Below are 19,387 nucleotides of genomic sequence, written 5' to 3' on the forward strand. Positions count from 1 at the left end.
GAGATTTGCATCTAATTTGGTCCTTAAAGTAAACAAAGCTATCCCAGAAGGGAGAAACTGCTTTAAACTCCTCGAAGCCTATGCTCATGGAGGACACTTCATTGGGATCAGATTTATATTTGTGTACCATTTGTTGAACCAGGTACTATTCTAGGAACTTTATCAACATCATCTAATTCAATCCTCATGATGACCTGTGATGTAATTATGACTATGATCATTTTATTAATGAGGGAACCGCCTCAGAGAGTGGACACCACTTGCCCAAAACCACACAAAGAACCAAGCATTTGAACAAAGATTTTCCTGATTTTGTGGCCAGTGCTCCTTCCACCTGGCTTCCCTTGGCTGTGTGGATGGAGAGTAAGGAATCATGTTCCTGACCTCATTCCTCATGATCCCCCTTACATCCTTTAGCAGTTTCTCTGACCCTCAGTACCATTCTCTCTCTCCTGAGTACAGCTCTCACTGAGCCTAATGTTGTTGTTGTTATGTGCCGTCGAGTCGGACTCGACTCGTAGCGACCCCTCCTTGGGTTTCCTAGGCAGTATCACTATGGAAGTAGATTGCCCCATCTTCTTTCCATGGAGTGGCTGGTGGGTTTGAACTGCCAGCCTTCTGGTTAGCAGTCAAGTGCCTTAGACACTATGCTATCAGAGCTCCTTGAGCCTGACAGCCCTGCTAAAACCACAATTCTAGAGCCTCAGCCAGGGTGCATCCTGTGTACCCTATGCAGGGTCCAGCTCCAGGAGCTTACAATACACCTTGGGTTGCTTCCCCCAAAGCCAGGCTATTCCCTCCCCATGAAATAGCCTTGAGGCCTGGGTGGGATTGACCCAATCAGCATAATGTCATTCATATGGAGTCAATCCAATGATTGGCTCAAAGACAGACAACAGGCCCAGCTAAAACCATGAGCAGTAACTGCAACAATGGACTAAAACATACTACAATCATGAAGATGGCCAGGACAGGGCAATCTTTAGTTCTGCTGTACATAAGGTCAAAGCTAACATGACAACAACTAACAATAATAACAACAAGTCAATGAGCACATGGTAGTTCTCTGGTCCCAGTGATTGGTTCAGATACTTTCTCTTGCTCTGTCTGGTGCTGCTGCAGCCATTTTGCTTCCATGAGGAAAACCAGACTGGGAATAAAACTGACACAAAGAGAGGAAGGCAGGGTCAAGAGACCTGCAGAGAAACAGAGCTGGAGCTCTGACCAAGTACACCTGAAACTTGAATTCTTTCTGGACTAGTCATGTACATAAACAATTAAATCTCCTCAGTGTTTAAGTCAGTTTGGGTTGGGCTTTCTGTTACTTGTAATGGAACGCATCTAACTGCTCTTCCTTGGTTCTTGACAGTCAAGAGGCCCAGGATCATAATTCCCCTTGCCTGCCAACAGAACTGAGTCAATGGACCCAGATGCTCTGCTTACTCTTAGATGAGGAGTCTAGTAATGCTGGTTCTCCATCTGGAGAGTCAGGTAGAAAGAGAACAGGCTTTGGAACCAGATACTTGGATCTGAGTCCCCTCTCTGCCACTCACTGGCTGTGTGGCATTGGAAAGTTACCTTTACCACTAAGCCTCAGTTTCCACGTCATGGAAATAGGTGAAAATGCCCCCAATGCAGAGTTGTTCTGAGGACGAAAAGAGAGATAGTGTCCAGCAAAGAGTGGCTGCTCACAGAGGCTACTTGCATGTAGGTCCCCAATCCAGGAAGCCTGTCAGGAGTACAGAGGGCCCTGCCTAGCCTCTCCCACCTCTATACTCCTTTAGGCCTCCTGCCCCTTGAGAGGGCAGAGGAAGTCCTAAGAGACCTGCAGACCAATAAGCAGCCTGGTTCTGCAACTTCAGAACTCTCCTGAAGGAACTACTCTGCTGACACAGATGAAAACCATCAGACCCACAGATGACATTGTCAGATATTGTCCTTAGCCATAGAGAGGTGGAACACACATGGGGGGAGGGAGGATGGAAGGACACTGTCATTTAATGAGTACCTGCTATGTCATACGTGAGGTTCTGCATGAAGAAAAGTCAGAAAGCTCTGCCACCTCCCCTGATACTAGGTGTTCTTCTTGTCCCCTGCAATGTGGGCTCAGAAAGGCCCTAGAGCCAGAGAGGGCAGGCCTGAATCTGGCATCAGCCACAGCTCTGACAGGCTTCCACCCAACACATGCCCCATACCACCTACCACATCTGTTCCGGCCCTCTGGAATTAGCTCATTGAGGAAGGCCAGGTGTTTGATTTATTGTAAATCCAGAGGATTCATAAAAAAAAAAATGCTTGTAGGTGTCATCCTCCTCCCATCCTAGGACTGGTAAATGTGACCATCATCTTGGCTTTTGTCTTTCTCAGCAATGGAAAGGTAGCCCCACTCAGCTTTGAAACAATTGGGTGACACCTGCTGGTCAGCTCAAGCAATCTCATCTCAAGCAGAATATCCACAAACTAGGAGCTCTGGTGGTATAGTGCCTAAGGCATTTGACTGTTAACCAGAAGGCTGCCAGTTCAAACCCACTAGACACTCCTCAGAAGGAAGGTTAGGCAATCTACTTCCATAGTGATACCACCTCGGAAATCCAAGGAGGGATCGCTATGAGTTGGATCCAACTTGACGGCAGTGAGTTTGGGTTTTTTTTTTTTTTGGTTTTATGGCATTCATTCATTCACCACATTTACTTTTTATGATTGCTCTACCAGGCCCCATGCTAGAAGAGGAAAACATGGTCTCTCCACTTTGAAAGGGATCACAATAGGAGGTCTTTGATAGAGTGGGAGAAAAATGTGGAACAAAACTTAAAATCATTAAAAATAAATAAAAATAAGAAATAAAAAAGACCAGGCTTGTTGGTCTGGTAGAGACTGATGGCACCCCTGAGACTATGGCTTTTAGGTACCCTTCAGACCTGGAACTGAACTCATCCCTATGGTTAAACTTTCAGCCAAACGATAGACAGACCTATCATGCAGGATGGATGCTTAGGCCACTGTAGTTGAGTATTAAAGAGAGAGATAATCCCTGAATGCCAGAAAATTTGAGGACCCCAGGATAACTATTATCATTATTGTCCTCCATTTTACATACAAGGAAAATGAGTTTCTATAATATTAGGTAACTGCCAGAAAATTCATAGCAGGCCTATAATGATCTGTGCCTTCATTCTTTTCAGTATCTCAACAAACGTCTGTTCTGAATTGTCTAGTCAGGGTTAAACTCTGAGTTGGGTTGGGAGTGGGGTGGACACATAAATAAATGAAAATTCTCACACACACACACAAAATCAGAAAACAAAAACACCAAAACAAAAAAATAGACCTATGGCATGAGCAATAATACCAGAGAGGTACACATCCCTTGGAACAATTAACCATATGAGATCTGAAGGGCAGAACTTGCCCAGGGATAAAGCTCAGAAGGCAGGAATGGATAGAAAGGGACAAAGGGAAATGGTAACCGCAGGGAGGAAGTGGGGAAAACGCTGTCACATTGTGAGACTACATTCAATGTCATGAAACAAAACATGTACAAACAATTGAGTAGAAAACCAATTTGTTCTGTAAACTTTCACTCAAATCCCAACAATTGAAAAACAAAAAACAAAAATGTTGTAGTCTTAGCCCTCAAGGAGCATGGAGCCCAGTGATGGGAGGCAGATGGAAAATGGTATAATAGGGTAAATACTTGAAGGTGAGAAGTTGTGGGAGAACAGAGAAAGGGTCCCTAACTCTGAGAATTGGGACAAGGGTGGGAGGGAGTACTTGTTTTAATGAAGATTCCATAACAGAAATGATGCTTGAACTGAGGCATGAACACTGAAATGTTGAACGGGATCTGTCCAGGTAGAAGAGCCTGGAGGGTGGGGGTGATGGCTGAGTGGGGAGATGAAGACAGGAAAGGGAGAAGCCATCCTGGACAGATTGAACCCAGCTCTTAGGAATGAGAGCTATGGGGCCAAGGCATGCTGTGTCTCCCATCCCAAAGGAGCATCAAGTTCACCCAAAGGTGGACTTCAGCAGCAATGACATCTGCAGTATTCAGTAAAATATATTGTAACAGAGGTTGAGGTAGAAAATAAGTATCCACAAACTTCAAATTCACCAAGGAAGTTGGATATATCTCCCAGAAACCTCTTAAAACTAAATGTGTGATGTGTATACAGGTCCAGGTGGTCTTAATAGGAATATGGTTTCTAAAACATGGGAGGTGATAGTTCCACTTTTCCTTTATGTCTTAAATTCCACCAAGTATCCTATGCTCTCTTGTTAAGGATTTGGAAAAATGGGGGTATTCTCAGAAAAAAGGAAGCAGGATGTAATAAGGACAACAATTTGTTTGAAAAACTAGAGACCTTTAGTAGTGAGAAATACAGTCTCTTCTCAGATAAACACTCATGGGGTTCTATTGTTTCCAATGGACAGACTCATGGCCAATGACTAAAAGGTTCGATCAAGGCAAGAGTAAACTTTCTAGTGGTTGGAACCACCTGAAGATGAAATGGGCTTCTCTTTAAGGTAGTGAGCTCCCTATTCCTGGGAGAGTTCCAGCAAAGGCTGTGGCAAGGATCACAGGATTCCTAACTCACTTCAGGGGGGCCTTTCTAACTCTGAGATTCCATGGAATCTTGGATCCTTCCTAGTTACAACAAACCATAAGACTTAATGATCCCATCCTAGAGGATTCTGGGATCATGGTATTCCAAAATCTCATCAGAAATATTTCATTTTGTAACCTTCCTTTCCCTTCTTCTATCTCCACCTCCACCTCCACCTCCCACTCCTCAAGAAAGACCCTAAGTCAGTCTGTGGGTCAGAAAGCAAAACAAAACAGACATGAATTGAATCAGACAAACACTAAGAGATGTCCACTGATGCCAGGTAAAGGCAGAGTGCACGCTGGCTGAGGTCCCACACTTGACAAGGAGAAAATCCACTCTCCTCAGTGGGAAGCCCCGGCAGCCCCTCCTGCCAGTCCATTCCCACGCTGCTTCGGCCCCGTTTGCTTTCTCTTCCATCCATTATTATAAACCCACTGCTTAAAATAGCAAGGTAAAAGCAGAGTCCTTCCCCCAGGGTGACATCTGGGTTCCGCTGGAGCTCATGGGCACACAGACTGCATATTCATCACAGCAAAGTTTAGAATACAATCTCCAGGAAGTGGCGATCTAGAGCATGGGTCCATAAAAGGAAAAAATATTTAGACATGTTTGGTCTCCAAGCTGTTCCTTCTGTAACCCATCCTCAGGGTCCTTTTCGTTGCCTCCCAAGCCTGGCCAGTAAAGGGTTAGGTGGGTAAGTGCCAAGAGCCAATTAGCCCTTTTGACTCCACTCCTTCTATTCCTGTTGTTGTTGTTGTTGTTATGTGCTGTCAAATCGGACCCAATTCATAGCGACGCCTCCTTGGGTTTCCTGAGGCAGTATTACCACAGAAGTAGATTGCCCAACCTTCCTTCCAAGGAGTGGCTGGTGGGTTTGAACCGCCAGCCTTCTGGTTAGCAGTTAAGTGCTCTTAGGCACTATGCTACCAGAGCTCCCCTTCTACCCCTAGTCAGTGCTTAAATATAACCTGACCCATTTTATAGGAAGGAAAACTGAGGAACCAACTTGGCTGGGTCCAGTTACCTTTGTACCTGACCCAATGGCTTCTGCTAAGACAAACTTTCCAAACGTCTGCGAAAATGAAGAGCTTAGAAATCCCTGAACCACAGTTAAATGTTTTATCTGTCCCTGGCACTAACCCTGATCATGAAAGAAATAAAAGTAATATACTTTTATGCATTCTTTCATTCAGCAGATATGTCTAGTTTTGCCTACTGAGTATAGGACTATGCTAGATACATTTCAAATCCTATCTTATTTAATCCTCATGAGATAGATTTTATTATTTCCATTTTATATATTAAAAAACTAAGGGTCAGAGAGGTTCAGCAACTTGCTTAAGATCACACAGCTAGTAAGTGGCAGACAAGGATTCTAATCCAGCCTAGTCTGACTCCAAGGCCCATCATCTTTCTCCTCATCCACTCTGCCTCCATCACCAGAAGTTCTGCTAGAGTGTAGCAAAAGAACCCAGCATGGGGCCTTTTGCCCACCCCAGGGGAGAACTGGAGTATGTACTCCAGTAGGATTATGATGGTGATAAGGGTAGGGAAGAAAAAGCAGCACCAACATTTTGGCTTATGGATGCCATGTGAGGGCATTAGAGTGGGTCCACAGTTTGAAGCTGCATCATTCCCACAGTGTGGTCTGGCAAATCCATCCATCCATCTATCATTTGTCTTTCTGTTAATTCATCCACTCACTCACCTCATCTTCTGACTCTTCCATTCATACAACTGTCCATTGGTTTGTCCATCCAACCATCCATCCCAGGAAGTCATATATTTGTTAGGTCAACAGCACAGGCTCTCTGTTTCTGGAAATAGCTACTGCAGAACCCTCTGGGCTGAGAGGAAGGGCAGCAGAGGGTTGCTCTGACATAGAGGCCATATAAGCAAAAGTATGCCCGTTCCCAGCTGGGTGAATGCCTCCATTCTGGAGATTTCAGCCAGCAGGATGTCCCAGAAAGCACTGAGACAATTGCAGGACTCATGGTATAGAAAGTACCTTTACAGAACCTATCTCCTTCAATGCTTTCAACAACTCTGTGCAATGGGTAAGGCAAATACTATTATTATTAACATTATTATTACTCCCATTTTGCAGATGAGGAAATGGAAGCCCAAAGGTTTGCTCAAAGTCACATTGCCAATGAGTAGCAGTGCCCAGAGTCAACCACAGGTTGATCTGACTCTCCAGTTCCTTACAGGCCTACGCTGACCAACTCAAGATGACATTCTTGGAAGGCAGTGGTGGACTTTCCTACTGGCCCTGAAGATACCTCTCCCAGAACCTTGAGACCATGCAGGAACAGATCACACCCCTCTCTAAAACTACAGTTCCAGGGCAGCAAGCTGTGTTCCAGGAGCACGGCCAGCATGCTGAGTGACTCTCAGATTCCCTGTTAATCTTTGGGTGTTGGAGGTCCTTCTGGAAAATAATGGGTTAACCCAGACTCCACTGACCTTTCTGGAGTGACTCAGAATTCTCAGAAGGGAGTTTTTTTTTTTTTTTTTTTGTTCTTCCAGCTTTGAATTTTTGCTTTCATTTTAGCAGCACAAAGAATTTGAAAGAGATTAGGTTGCTATTAATACCACTGGTCTATCTCTAGATGAAGAACCCGATGGAGGGAATTGTTTGGGGTGACTGCACGCACATCACCTCTCTCAGCTCCTCTGCAAATTCAGAGGATGAGGAGGAAGGTCACTGGAGATCAGCCATCCTAACCCCAGTCCCATTCTTACAGGTGGCAAACTAATGCCCAGACAGGGGCAAGATCCTGGCCAGGGCCTCACCTATGAGTGAGAGGCAGAGTTAGAGCAGGTCAAGAAAACACAAGTTTTCTTGAAGTCAAGAATAAGCAAATGTGTCTGTGCTGTGAAAGCTGGTGTCCTTCTACCTGATCTTCCATTCTCTCACGGTCACTTTCACAAGAGAGGGTGCTCTCTACTCCCTCCACTTACCCTTGGCAGACTTGGAAAATCTCCTCAGGTATCAGAGATCAGCCCAAAGTGCTGAGAGGTGCCTTTGTGGGTCCCTGAACCTGGCCACCTGCAGAACTGGGTCTTGCACTCCACAGCAAGCCTGAGTGAAGGGCAACCTTTTGAGAGCCCCATCTTGCTTCCTAACCTTGGAATGTTGTTAGAGGGCTTTGGAGCCAGAAGATTAGATTCTAGTTCTCTCTGTGTGTCTTCCTTATTAGATTAATGCCCATGGGCCTCCATTTCCTCATCTGTAAAATGGAGGAAATTTGTTGTTGGTTGTTGTTATGTGCCATTGAGTGGGCCCCGACTCATAGCAACCCCTCCTTGGGTTTCCGAGGCAGTATCACTATGGAAGTAGATTGCCTCATCTTCCTTCTGAGGAGTGGCTGGTGGGTTTGAACCGCCAGTCTCTGGTTAGCAGTCAAGTGCCTTAGGCACTATGCTACCAGAGCTCTTGGAGGAAAGTCAAGTGCCTTAGGCACTATGCTACCAGAGCCTATCTTTTAGGATCATTGTAAAGATTGAATTAGGGCATACATGCAAGGTGCCTGACACATGGTATTTACTCAGAGTTCCCTTCCCTTCTCCAAACAGGGCAACTGAGGTCTCTTAGGCACAGCATCATCAAAACCTAACCAAGGCCCAAATTTTCTGGTTTTCTTTCTGGGTGGCAGAATTCTTGGCTTTGTCTCTTGCTGGTAAAAGAAACACAGGCCTGGTATGGCCAGAGCTTCTTCTCTGAGTAGACAAATAAAGACAATCAGACATGATTGGAATTAAACCTTTTAGTGGCCATGCACTCTGGTGACACTGATATTCACATGGCTGTTAGAAGTGGGATTTGAGTCATTTTACAAACATTACTGGGTTGACCACAGTAATGGTGGTCAGTTCCAAAGCCCCAGATCTTTCTACTGACTCTCAAAGGACAAGAGGATTTCATTCCACAAGTAGAAACTGAGGTCTAGCATAAGTTCTTTGGAAAAGGACCAGATACAGTATCTGGCAGGACAGGTGCTCAGGCTACAGTATATTGAATCATTGAATGAATGGCTGAAGGGGGCACAGTCTCACCCAGAGCAGGGCCACAAGATTCTCTCCTGAAAGCAGATTCAGATTGAACGGGAGAGTATGGCAGTAGGGTAGGTGGAGAGGGGTGGAGATGTGGGGAGAACAGAAAGGGGAGGAGAAGGGACTGAAAGGAACTTCCCAAATGATGACTATCCTTCAACCCTATCCACTCTGGTCCAGGGGCTGGGAGCCACAGGAGCAGGGATCTAGTGGTATTCCGGTGAGGCCATTCTCTGAGCTATTCCCTGAACACCCCAACACTCCCAGGGGTCTGCAACCTCTCTGGGAAACCTCAAAGCTCAGTTTTCTCTGGCCATGCTTTCCATTCCCGAGGATCTCCTACAGGCTTTTTTGGCCAAGGGAGCCTTCCTCCACCAAGTCAAAAGGCATTGTAGCCCTGGGCATGAGCCACCAATTGCTCAGACCAGTGTCAAAACCATATCCAGGAGGAGAGCCCACACCAACTCCAGAGGAAAAGGGCAGGAGTCAGCATAGTGCTCAACCACTGGGGCAAGATGGTACTTTTAAAATAGTAACCAATGCCTCTTGGTTTCTCCTTTCCCTCTACTACCTATCCCCTCAGGCCAACAGCAAGGCCATTCTGGTCTTACTGCCTTGGGGGAGAGCTGTAGCAGCAAGTTGTAGAGAAAAGGAAGTCAGTTCCTGCCTTTTGTGTCTCAAAGGACCCTTAGGGAAACAGAAAGGACACAGAAAAAAGACTTGGGAGAAAACATTCCAACTAAGAGTAAGTCTTCCGTCCCCACAACTAGTAAAGACTATGGAGGTGAGAGAGAGACAAGAGAGTGGATTAGAAGCACTGACAGTGTAGATACTGATGAATCCCTGAGAAAGAGACCTGTGCTTTGCTTCTCTGGAGAATCAGTTGCAGTCAAGTTGACTCTGACGCAGGGCCATTCCATATGTGCCAGAATAGAAATGTACTACATAGCATTTTCAGTGGCTGACTTTTTAGATATACCTCACCAAGACTTTCTCCCAAGGAGCCTCTGGGTGAACTTGAACCTCTAACCTTTTGGTAGAAGCTGAGTACATTAACCATTTGCACTCCCTGCTTCCCTGGGGAGGTGGGGAAAAATTCTCCAGATGAGAGAGAAGAGAGGTCTTGGGACTCATTTCCCAGACAGAATCCTGAGAAAAAGATCCCAAAGAGAAGAATTGGCTCTTTGCTATGTGTAGATAGATAAGGTCTTTAGATACCCTCAGAGCGTTTCACATACTGGGCTAGGGGAGGAGAGGGACGGGGCTAGGAGAATAATTCCTGTGCACCCATTAGCAGAGAGTCATTACATTTGAAGGTGCCTTGAGAAGGATGATTTGGTGGTTATATACTAACCAAGGACTGACAAAAAGCATGGTGGACTTCTTATTAAATGCCAGCTGAGACAGATGACATTGAAGATCAGGGCATCCCTCCTCACCCTGACTCCTTGGCACTCTGGAAGCCCTTGAGAATTAGATACCACTCTGGAGAAAAAGGGGGATTGAGGAAACTCTAAAATACTTTAGATCCACGTTCTACACCCTTCGAAAAATGGTCAAGCAAGGGCCAGAGCTTCCTCCCTCCCAACCACCCAAACCCACCCCGGATCAGGATAGGAAGTGAGTCAAAACATCTCTCCAGGTTTCCTTTCCAGCTTGTTCACTTCAGCAATTCTTTTTTAAGAATAAGTCCACTTGAAGAAATTTTTTCTTCTTGGAAATATGTGCAATTGCTCAATCGGAGGCAGTTCAAAGGCTCCTGGAACAGCAGAAATGTATCTCAGCCTCTTATTTAGCTCCTAGCAGAAATAAATCTTGCCCGGTTCTCTTTGTTCCGGGCCGCCCAGCAGCCTCTTTCCTGAGTCACTCACTCCATGGTGGCATGAGTCATCGTCCTAAGGTCAAGGACCACACGGTGTCCATGGGTCTTCAGGGTTGACCAGGGGCACATGAAGGAATGGGTGACCAGAGTTACCTTCTGGGTCCTGGGCCTGGCTCACCTGGTATGTAACTTTGAGGAATCACTGAGCCTATCTGAGAAGTAGGTGATTTCTAGGCTCTTTCTGCCTTGCCCTTTGGAGGATCCTCTCCAGCCAATGTGTTAGAGAGCCAGGTTGAACAGCTGACAATAGCTTAGATATTACATTTTCAGGAATTACTTGAGCTGGTGTTAAACACAAATATTGTTAAACATGAAATTATTTAAACTTATAATTAAACAAGTTATACTAAAAACAAAAGAAATGTTGTTAGATGCTGTCGAGTCGTTTCCGACTCATAGCTACCCCATGCACAGCAGAATGAAACACCGCCCAATCCTGAGCCAGCTCCATGATCCTTGCTATACTTGAGCCTATTGTCGCAGCCACCGTGTCAAACAAAAAGAATAAAAAGAAATAAATATTCAAAATAATCACTTCCTAATCATTTTACTCGGAAAGAAGGTTGCGCAATCTACTTCCGTAGTGATACTGCCTCGGAAACCCAAGGAGGGGCTGCTGTGAGTCGGGTCTGGCTCGATAGCAAATAACCACAACAACAACAACAATCATTTTACTGGGAGTCCTTGGGTAGTGCACAGTTAAAGTGTTTGGCTGCTAACCATTATGCTGGAGGTTAGAGTCCTCCCACAAGCATTTCAAAAGAAAAGTCTGACAATCTACTTCTGAAAAATCAGGCACTGAAAACCCTATAGAGCACAATTCTACTCTGACACACATGGGGTCACCATGAATCAGAATCAACTCTAAGGCAACTGGTAAAAAACTTTATGACTATCTGTGCTTTTGAGATTATTCACATTTATTGTATCTGTTTGGTTGTTGTTGTTGTTGTTGTTTGCCATCGAGTCAGCCCTGACTCATAGCGACCCCTCCTTGGGTTTCCGAGGCAGTATCACTACGGAAGTAGGATTGCCCAACCTTGGAAATACTATATAATGGTGTGCTACTGTGCATTACTTCCCAGATGCATGCTCAGAAATGTTGAATTGGCAGTTTGAAATTGGTCAGGATGGGAGGAAGAATTTGTACCACAGAAATTGGCAGATGCTACACATCAGGGTCTTTTCTCCTCCAGAGAGCTGGCTCTTAAACATTTCTCAGCATAGCACTGAGCTCCTCAGTCTTAGGTCCCCTGCTCCTTTCCCCTTCCAGAAGGACCTTAATACCATCCTGAGATAATAGGTTGTGGAGACCTGGTCTCAGATTGCCTTTGAACAACTCTTTCCAGGTGTACCATGGGCTGCTCACAGTGAGCAGCCCATGGTACTGGGCTGAAACTGAACCCATAATTTCTTCCCCTTCCCAACCTTGCTCTCCTCCAAGTCCACTCCTCCTATTCCCCAGCGAATGACACCCAAGTTAGAAAGCTGGGAGTCATCATGTTTTCTCCCTATCCATCATTTTCCACATTCATTAGAATCCAAGCCCTGTTCATACTAGCTCAGAACTGTCTTAGATCACTTCCCTTTTCCCCATCATCACCACCCTGTTAGGGCTTTGTGTGGCCTGAGTCATTACAATGGCTTGACTGATCTTCTTATTTCCAGACTAGCCTTCCAATCCACCCTCCACAATGATGCCAGAGAAGTCTCTTAAACTTCACTTCTTAAATCTTTGAGGATACCCTTTGTCCATGGGACCAGTTCTCAGTCAAGGTCCTAGTTACTTTCTCTGGCCTCATCTTCTCTTTCAGTCTTCATATACTTTATGCCCCAACCACAATGGACCAACAGTCAACTTCTTTCCTTTGTACATATCCTCTCTTTTATGCCTAGGCTGCCTTCTAGTCCCCTTTCTATACCTGATAAACTCCTACACATACTTCAACACCCAGTTCAAATACCTTTTCCTTCATAAACCTATTCCACCTCTTCACTCCAAGAGGCACGTCCTTCCCTATTTTTCCAAGACACTTTGCACAGTCCTCAACTTAGCACTTAGCATGTTGTCATTTCATTTTACATGTGTCCATGTTATCTTTTCAGCTAGAATGTGAACACCTGAGAGTAAGGACTGTTTAACTTACATTTTTATCTCCCACACCCAGTATAGTCTACACACACCAGTCCACTACTTCTGATATATACTTTGAGAAAATGTTCCTCTGGGCTTTATTTGCTAATTGATAGAATTCAAATCAAGCCAAATAAGCAGTGCCAACTAAGAGCACTACATGGGAAGTATGCTCCTTTTCTGTTCTCCCTTCTTCCCTCATAGCTCTGTTGCCTTGTTTTGTTTCATTTTTGTTTACTTCTGCTTGCCTCACTAGGCCAGTGGTTCCCAACCATTTTGCTACCCCAGTCCTACTGAGGTATATGACAAGTTTCTCTCAACTAGAGGCATAAATCTCCAGGGTTGTATGCAGTGTGAATAATCCTCCAATTAATTCTGATGAGGTTTGCCTACCGGTCACAGTCCCTAACGCTTCCCTCCCCCATGTCCTAGATGATGAGCTCCTTGATGGCAGGATGGCATATAATTCACCTCTGTACACCCAATATCCTGCCCTTGGCTGAGCCCAAAGGATGTACTCATTTGAATCCATGAGGGAATATGTGAAAAAAGATGTGTCACATACTCTACTAAATAGGGAGATTACATGTACAAACCCTGCCTTGTGAGGACATCTTAGGAAGCCAAATGACCCCTCCAGGGCTGATTTCACTTGTGACCCCATCACAGCCTTGTTGTTCCTTGACCAACAAGTAGGGAGGACTTGGCCTCTGTTTTCCTTTCACTGGAGGCCATGTACATTCACCATCGGGGCTGCTGCACATGCAGGTGGATGGCCATGGGTGCCCCCCATCCCACTGAGCTTCCCTAGCCTAATAGGTGAGTTTCCCATTGATGATGTAACTGGTTTCCTTTTTCCCTGCCACACTGGCAAGGAATAATTCCCTCAAATGATTCCACCTCACAAACTAACCTCACAAAGGGCAAGCCTTCTTTCTTTGACAGCTTTATGCCTGTCTTCCAACCAGGAAAACTATGTAAAGTGACTTTTAGGAGTCACTTATCATTAGAACTTCAGTTTTGAATTAAACCCAACAGGAAGCCACAGAGCAGCCCAACTGCCCCTTCCAAACCCACTTGGAAAATTAGCTAAAGCCGGCTGGTGGGCTTAACAAAACCAAACCAAATCTACTGCTGTCAAGTCAATTCCAATTCATAGTGACTCTATATGACAGGGTAGAACTGCCTTATAGGGGTTCCAAGGCTGTAAATCTTTATGGAAGCAAAATGCCTCACTTCTCTTCCATGGAGCAGCTGGTGGGGTCAAACCACTTGGCTAGTTAAATCACTTGGCTAGTAAGCTTTTGGTTAGCTTACTAGCCAAGTGATTTAACTACTCCACCACCACGGCTCCTTCTGGTGGGCTTAGGACCCTTCAGATGCGTGATCACTCTAGAGTCTGCTGCCATGGTCCCTCTGGAACCATCTCTTTCGCAATAGAGTAGAGGCACAAAGGTGAGCAAGGTCCACAGCCATCAAACCCAAACAGGTGCACATGACTGAACTCCTGTTCTAATAAAGTGATGGACTCTGATATTAGTGGGTCTAGGCAATCCGGCACATGGAGTCATCCATTCCTATGAGGCAGGCCTTGTTTCAGGGAGAAGGCCAGAGATACAGAGCCAAACTGGTGGACTGTCTTAGTTTCCTAGTGGTGCTGGAATAGAAATACCACATGTGAGTGGCTTTAAAAACAGACAAGTATTTTTTCTGGAGGCTAAAAGACAAAATCTTAGGTCTTGGGATCTTAGACTTGTAAATTCCTTCCTTACTGGTATGGATAGGTGTTCCTTAGCAATTTTCACATGACATCTATCTTCCTCCTGTGTGTGTGTGTGTGTGTGTGTGTGTCTGTTATACAAAATTCCTTTTGTAACTCAGAAGTTACTAGGTTTAGGACATACCCTACATTAGTATAGGCTCAATAACATAACAAAAATAATCCATCCACGGGTATAGGGGTTAGGATTCCAACACATATTTTGGAGGGTCACAGTTTAATCCACAACTCAAGCTTTGATGAGACCCTGGTAAGAGCCAGTCCTACCCACATTCCACATACAGACTTTCAGAAGCCAGCATGTGGGGCCGATTCTGAGCCAACAATTTCTTTGGATCTTCCCTCCTCTCTACCTGGAGGTGCCCAGTGTTCTCTGACCATATCTTAGGAGGTGAAAAAAAGATAAAGATTGACAAACTGGTGCTTTGTTCAGGACATGAGCTCCGTCAAGGACCACCCGGATCATCAGAAGCAGCCCATCTAGAAAGCCAGGAAGCAGCACCCTATCACCCTTGGGTACCTTCAAAATTTTATCTCAAATAAATGTGAAACTTCTTCCTGACTTAGCAACACTCCTAACCACAACTGAATTAATTAATTAATTAATTACCATCCAGTTCCAAGCATGCCTCTTTGCCAATTCTTTCCTCTTATTCTCCCTTCCCCTCCCCATCCCTTTCCAGTTTGTTCTGGGAAGTGACTACTGGAGTCTATATGCGGGAACTGGTTTGTGAAAGTCAGAAGGAACAGATGGACTCCACAGTGCCTACCTAAATCATTCATTTGTTCAATAAATATTTGTTGAATACCTTCTATATGTTAGATTCTGTGCTAGGCATTGTGACTGACCATGTGTCCTTCAAGGACTGCCTCTCCCAGGAAGCCTTCTCTGACCTGTCCCAGATGGTGTGTGATCTCTGGTCTATAATAGCAGTGAGAGGCTGCCCCAGTTCGGTATGCAGTGGTTTCTGCTTCCTGTACATTAACTATATCTACAAAGCCCGAAGGTAGAGAACTTCCTTTTATGCCCCAGCTCTGGGGACATAGCACAAGTCCAGAAGAATTTCTCAGCACCTAGTGGATCCCTCCTTTCAAAAGCAAGGACTCTAGGAATCAAACCTGACCTTTCATCTTGGCTGCTAAACACCCTACATGGTGTGTGTGTGTGTATGTGTGTGTACTCTTGAACTCTGTCAGCTCTGTGAGGAAGGTTTGATGAGGAAACTGAGCTTCAGAGAGGTAAAATAACTTGATGTAGGTTACACAGTGAGAAAACAGTGTCAGTATTAAAAATTGGGTCTCCTTTGCCCAACATGAGGTCTCAGCCCTTTCCAAGGGAGAACTCCTTTCTGTTCTTCTCTAACCTCAGTAGAGATGTTTCTTGCTTTTTTTAAATTTGAACATTTTATTGTGGTGTGGGTGAAAGTTTAGAGAGGAAATTAGTTTCCCATTCAACAATTTTGTTTTGTGACATTAGTTGCAATCCCTTCAATGTAATAGCTCTCTTTCCACTTCTTCCCTGGGTTCCCCATTTCCATTTGATTATCTTTCCGGTCCCTTTCTGCCTTCCGGATGAGATGCTTCTCGACAGGGGGAATCTTGATTGTCCCAGATCTCAGCCCTATCTCTGGGCAAGTGCAGCTGACAAGGAGGATAACCCCTCTCTGAAGAACTGCATGTCCTTCTCATAGCATCCCCTGGGGTAGATAGGAAGCAGCTGTGATAATCTAAGATAAACAGAAGAGATGGCTCTTCCCTGCTGGGATGCAGCCTTCCTAGTTTAAATCCCTACCTCATTTATTCCCTCCCTGAGAATCCCAGTTCTCAGAAGTCATGGAAATAGGCTACATTACCTGGGGCTGGGTTGTAGGGCTTACACTAATATGTGCTATGGGAGCCTAATATGTGCTATGGGAGGCCAAAGGAAGGATTGGATTAGGGAATCAGTGACAGGGGCCTTCTGGGGGAGTGAAGAGCAGACTGTGATGCTAACCTTCTATGGTGAGGATGAGTTTCATCACCATTTGGTTCTTAGTCTCTCCATCTCTATTGTACAGTGTTGGGCTAATTTGCCAGTCTGTGCCACATTTTCTGTCCTGTGAGTTTGGGGTCCATATTGCCTGTTGAAGAACAGTCCATACTCTCTGAGGCTAGGGACCTAACTGACAAGCTCAGGACTGAAGGCAACCTTTGGGCATCTTTGCATCACATTCCCCTGGTTATTGTGATTGGTTCAAGGATGACCATGTGACATGATCAGAGACAATAAGATACAATTAGACTTTGCTGTACATCCTGGGAAAGGGATTCTTAGTCTTAACTGCTGACTTTGAAGTTAAGAAGGTGAAAGATCTGCAGAATCCCTCTTATGACAGTGAAGGAAGAATTTGTCTAAGAATGGAATCAATGTGAAAACTTAAGGGCTAGAAGAACGAGGTGCTGAGGCTATCATCTTAGGCTCTTTAGTTACTGACACTCTGACAGTGTCTTTAACAAACAGGAATTTATTCTCTTATAATTTTGGAGGCAAGAAGTCTGAGTTCAAAGTGCCAGGCTCTAGGGGCTGAGTGAAAGCCCCCCAACCTTGAGCTTTGGCTCTGACTCTCGCTCCTGGCCCACTGAAGCTAGAGGCATCTCTTCACTCAGGCACCTGCTGGCTGCTGAGACTGACAAACCCAAGGTTGACAAGTGAAAAGGCACAGTCCTAATATTACCAAACCACATGGCAGGCCATTGACTCAAGCCCATTAAAAGTCCCAAGATTGGCAGAGGATGGCAGGCCACTACTGAATGAAGATTCAGCTACCTGCAGGGTCTAAGTATGCCCCAAAACTAGAAACCATTCCCAAATCTCCTCCTTATATATGGGAAACAGACCACATCCCTACAGCAACTACTCAGCTGCTTGTGGCAGATCCACCAAGGAGGAGTTCATTGCCATTCTCAACATGGGGAATAACTACCACCAGCTGCCCAGCCACTCAAAACCAGGCCCAGCCAAGTTGACATATAACTTTAACTACCACAGGCTCTGATCAAGAGCCTCATATCCCTGGCCTTTTTGTTTTGAGAACCAGTCAATACCTGTTTTTGCTTAAGTTGGTTTATACTGAGTTTTTTTGGCACTTGAAATAAAGAGGTCCAATTGGTATGAAAAGCCTTTGGTTTCAAATTCACCTAAAGCTGGCTTCTCAGTGCCAATGACTTTTGTATCCCCCTGATCTGCTTTCAGGAGAGTATGAGCTGGAAAACTCAGACCTAGAACAAACAAGCTCACTCTAAGTATTCCTTAACTAAACTTATCATACCATGACACTTTCCTCAGAACCTGCTCCTCCTTTTGCATTCCCTACTTCAGCATTCCCCTAGAAACCCTAGCCCAAACCTCTGAGTTTGCCAAGATGTCTGTTCCTTCCCTTCTCCCCACTATACACAAATCTAAACTCTTAGTCTTAACCTGAGGGACTGGCTTTGACAAGCCTCCACATTCCTGCCTAAAAGATACTGAGTGGACATCCAGACATGTTTCTTGAGTCAAATTTAAACCTTCAAATGATTTTCAAATACCTTTACCTCCTAGAGGTGACCACCATGAGCTTACTCTTCCAGCTACAAATCAGATGGGATCTGACTCTTAGCCCTGCCCAGGAGAGGAAATTGCAAAACCCTGGTTCTGAGAGGCTGTGTGAATAATGAGTTAGCAGCCTCTACCCTGGATCCCAGCCTCACAGTTTAGAAGGAAGACTCCACTTTGCAAAACAAAGAAGCAACACAAACCTTGTCCACTGAAACTTAGAGGGGGTGGGAGAAGTGAGTGTTGGCCAGGGTCTTCTTTTCATCAACAGATCTAAGCTGAACTATATTTGCAATTTGGTCAACTCCAAAGATTACCCCTTGTACTGTGGCTAAGTCTACATGAAGCTATGGATTAAAATAAAACTGAGCAGTTCCCTTAATTATCCAAATCTACACAAGTAACTATAGGATTTGCGTCTTTAGACAAAATTTGAGAACAGACTATGGTAAACAGTGATAGAAAATGGGTGGAAAAAGTGGGAGTCTGAGAATGGCTCTTCCCAAAGCTAACTTTGTTAGCTTGAAGTGAATAAATTTCAGGGCACTGCTACTTAAAGCAGGCATGTGTAACTATGGCTGCTGAATGATATGAGACAGGAAGTAACCATGGAATATTTCTCAAAGGGAGCTGTCTTTCTGTATGGAGAGGTGGGAAGAGGCTGGAAATGATTCCAAGGCATCAGCAGGAGAGAATTCATATTTATTGAGGGATCACTCTGTACCAGAGGCTCTACCTGGATCTTTGCATCCTTTACTTTATTCAGTCCTCACAACAGCCATATATAGTATCATTACCCCCATTTTACAGAGAAAAACGGAGCTCAGAAAGGTTAAGTAATTTGCTGCAGAGAGTGCAATTTCTAAATACTGTAGTCAAAATTTGAGCTCAGGATTGTCTGAGCCTGGGTTCTGTTCAATATACCATGATGAGCTTTCTAGGATGACACAGTACCAAGTATCATCACCATCAATAACTACAACAACATCAACAACAACCATCACCAAAAGAGGAACACTGACACAGAACCAAAAGAGATTTCCATTGGCCATGTGAGGCTAAGACTTCGTCCATTCATCATTGGAAGTTATTGTCCTTGACATCACTTTCACATACGCTTTGCCTGTTAACTGCAGTTTGTTAGATGTGTAGTATCTCTGCTTAAATCATCTGTTTGGTAAACAACATAGAATTCATTCAAGGGTTTAAGCTGAGTCATTCTCATGAAGCTTTTTCTCATCTTTATAGAAGTCTAAGTTAGGAGAAGCTCGTGAGCAGATTAAGGTCAGGACCTGACAGGGGATATACCTCAGCAGGTTCTGCTGGGCCCTTCCTGGATTGTGAGTGGGCAGGC

At 44.8% G+C, this 19,387-nt stretch overlaps 1 protein-coding gene across 1 annotated transcript in view; it reads right to left on the reverse strand.

Annotated features, from left to right (window-relative positions):
* Window positions 1–19,387, reverse strand: part of IRAG1 (inositol 1,4,5-triphosphate receptor associated 1) — a 157,308-nt gene that overhangs the window by 102,371 nt on the left and 35,550 nt on the right.

The sequence above is a fragment of the Orycteropus afer genome, unplaced genomic scaffold, assembly GCF_000298275.1.
Source record: "Orycteropus afer afer isolate SDZICR_OR568_19922 unplaced genomic scaffold, OryAfe1.0 scaffold00014, whole genome shotgun sequence".
Taxonomy (NCBI): Eukaryota; Metazoa; Chordata; class Mammalia; order Tubulidentata; family Orycteropodidae; genus Orycteropus; species Orycteropus afer.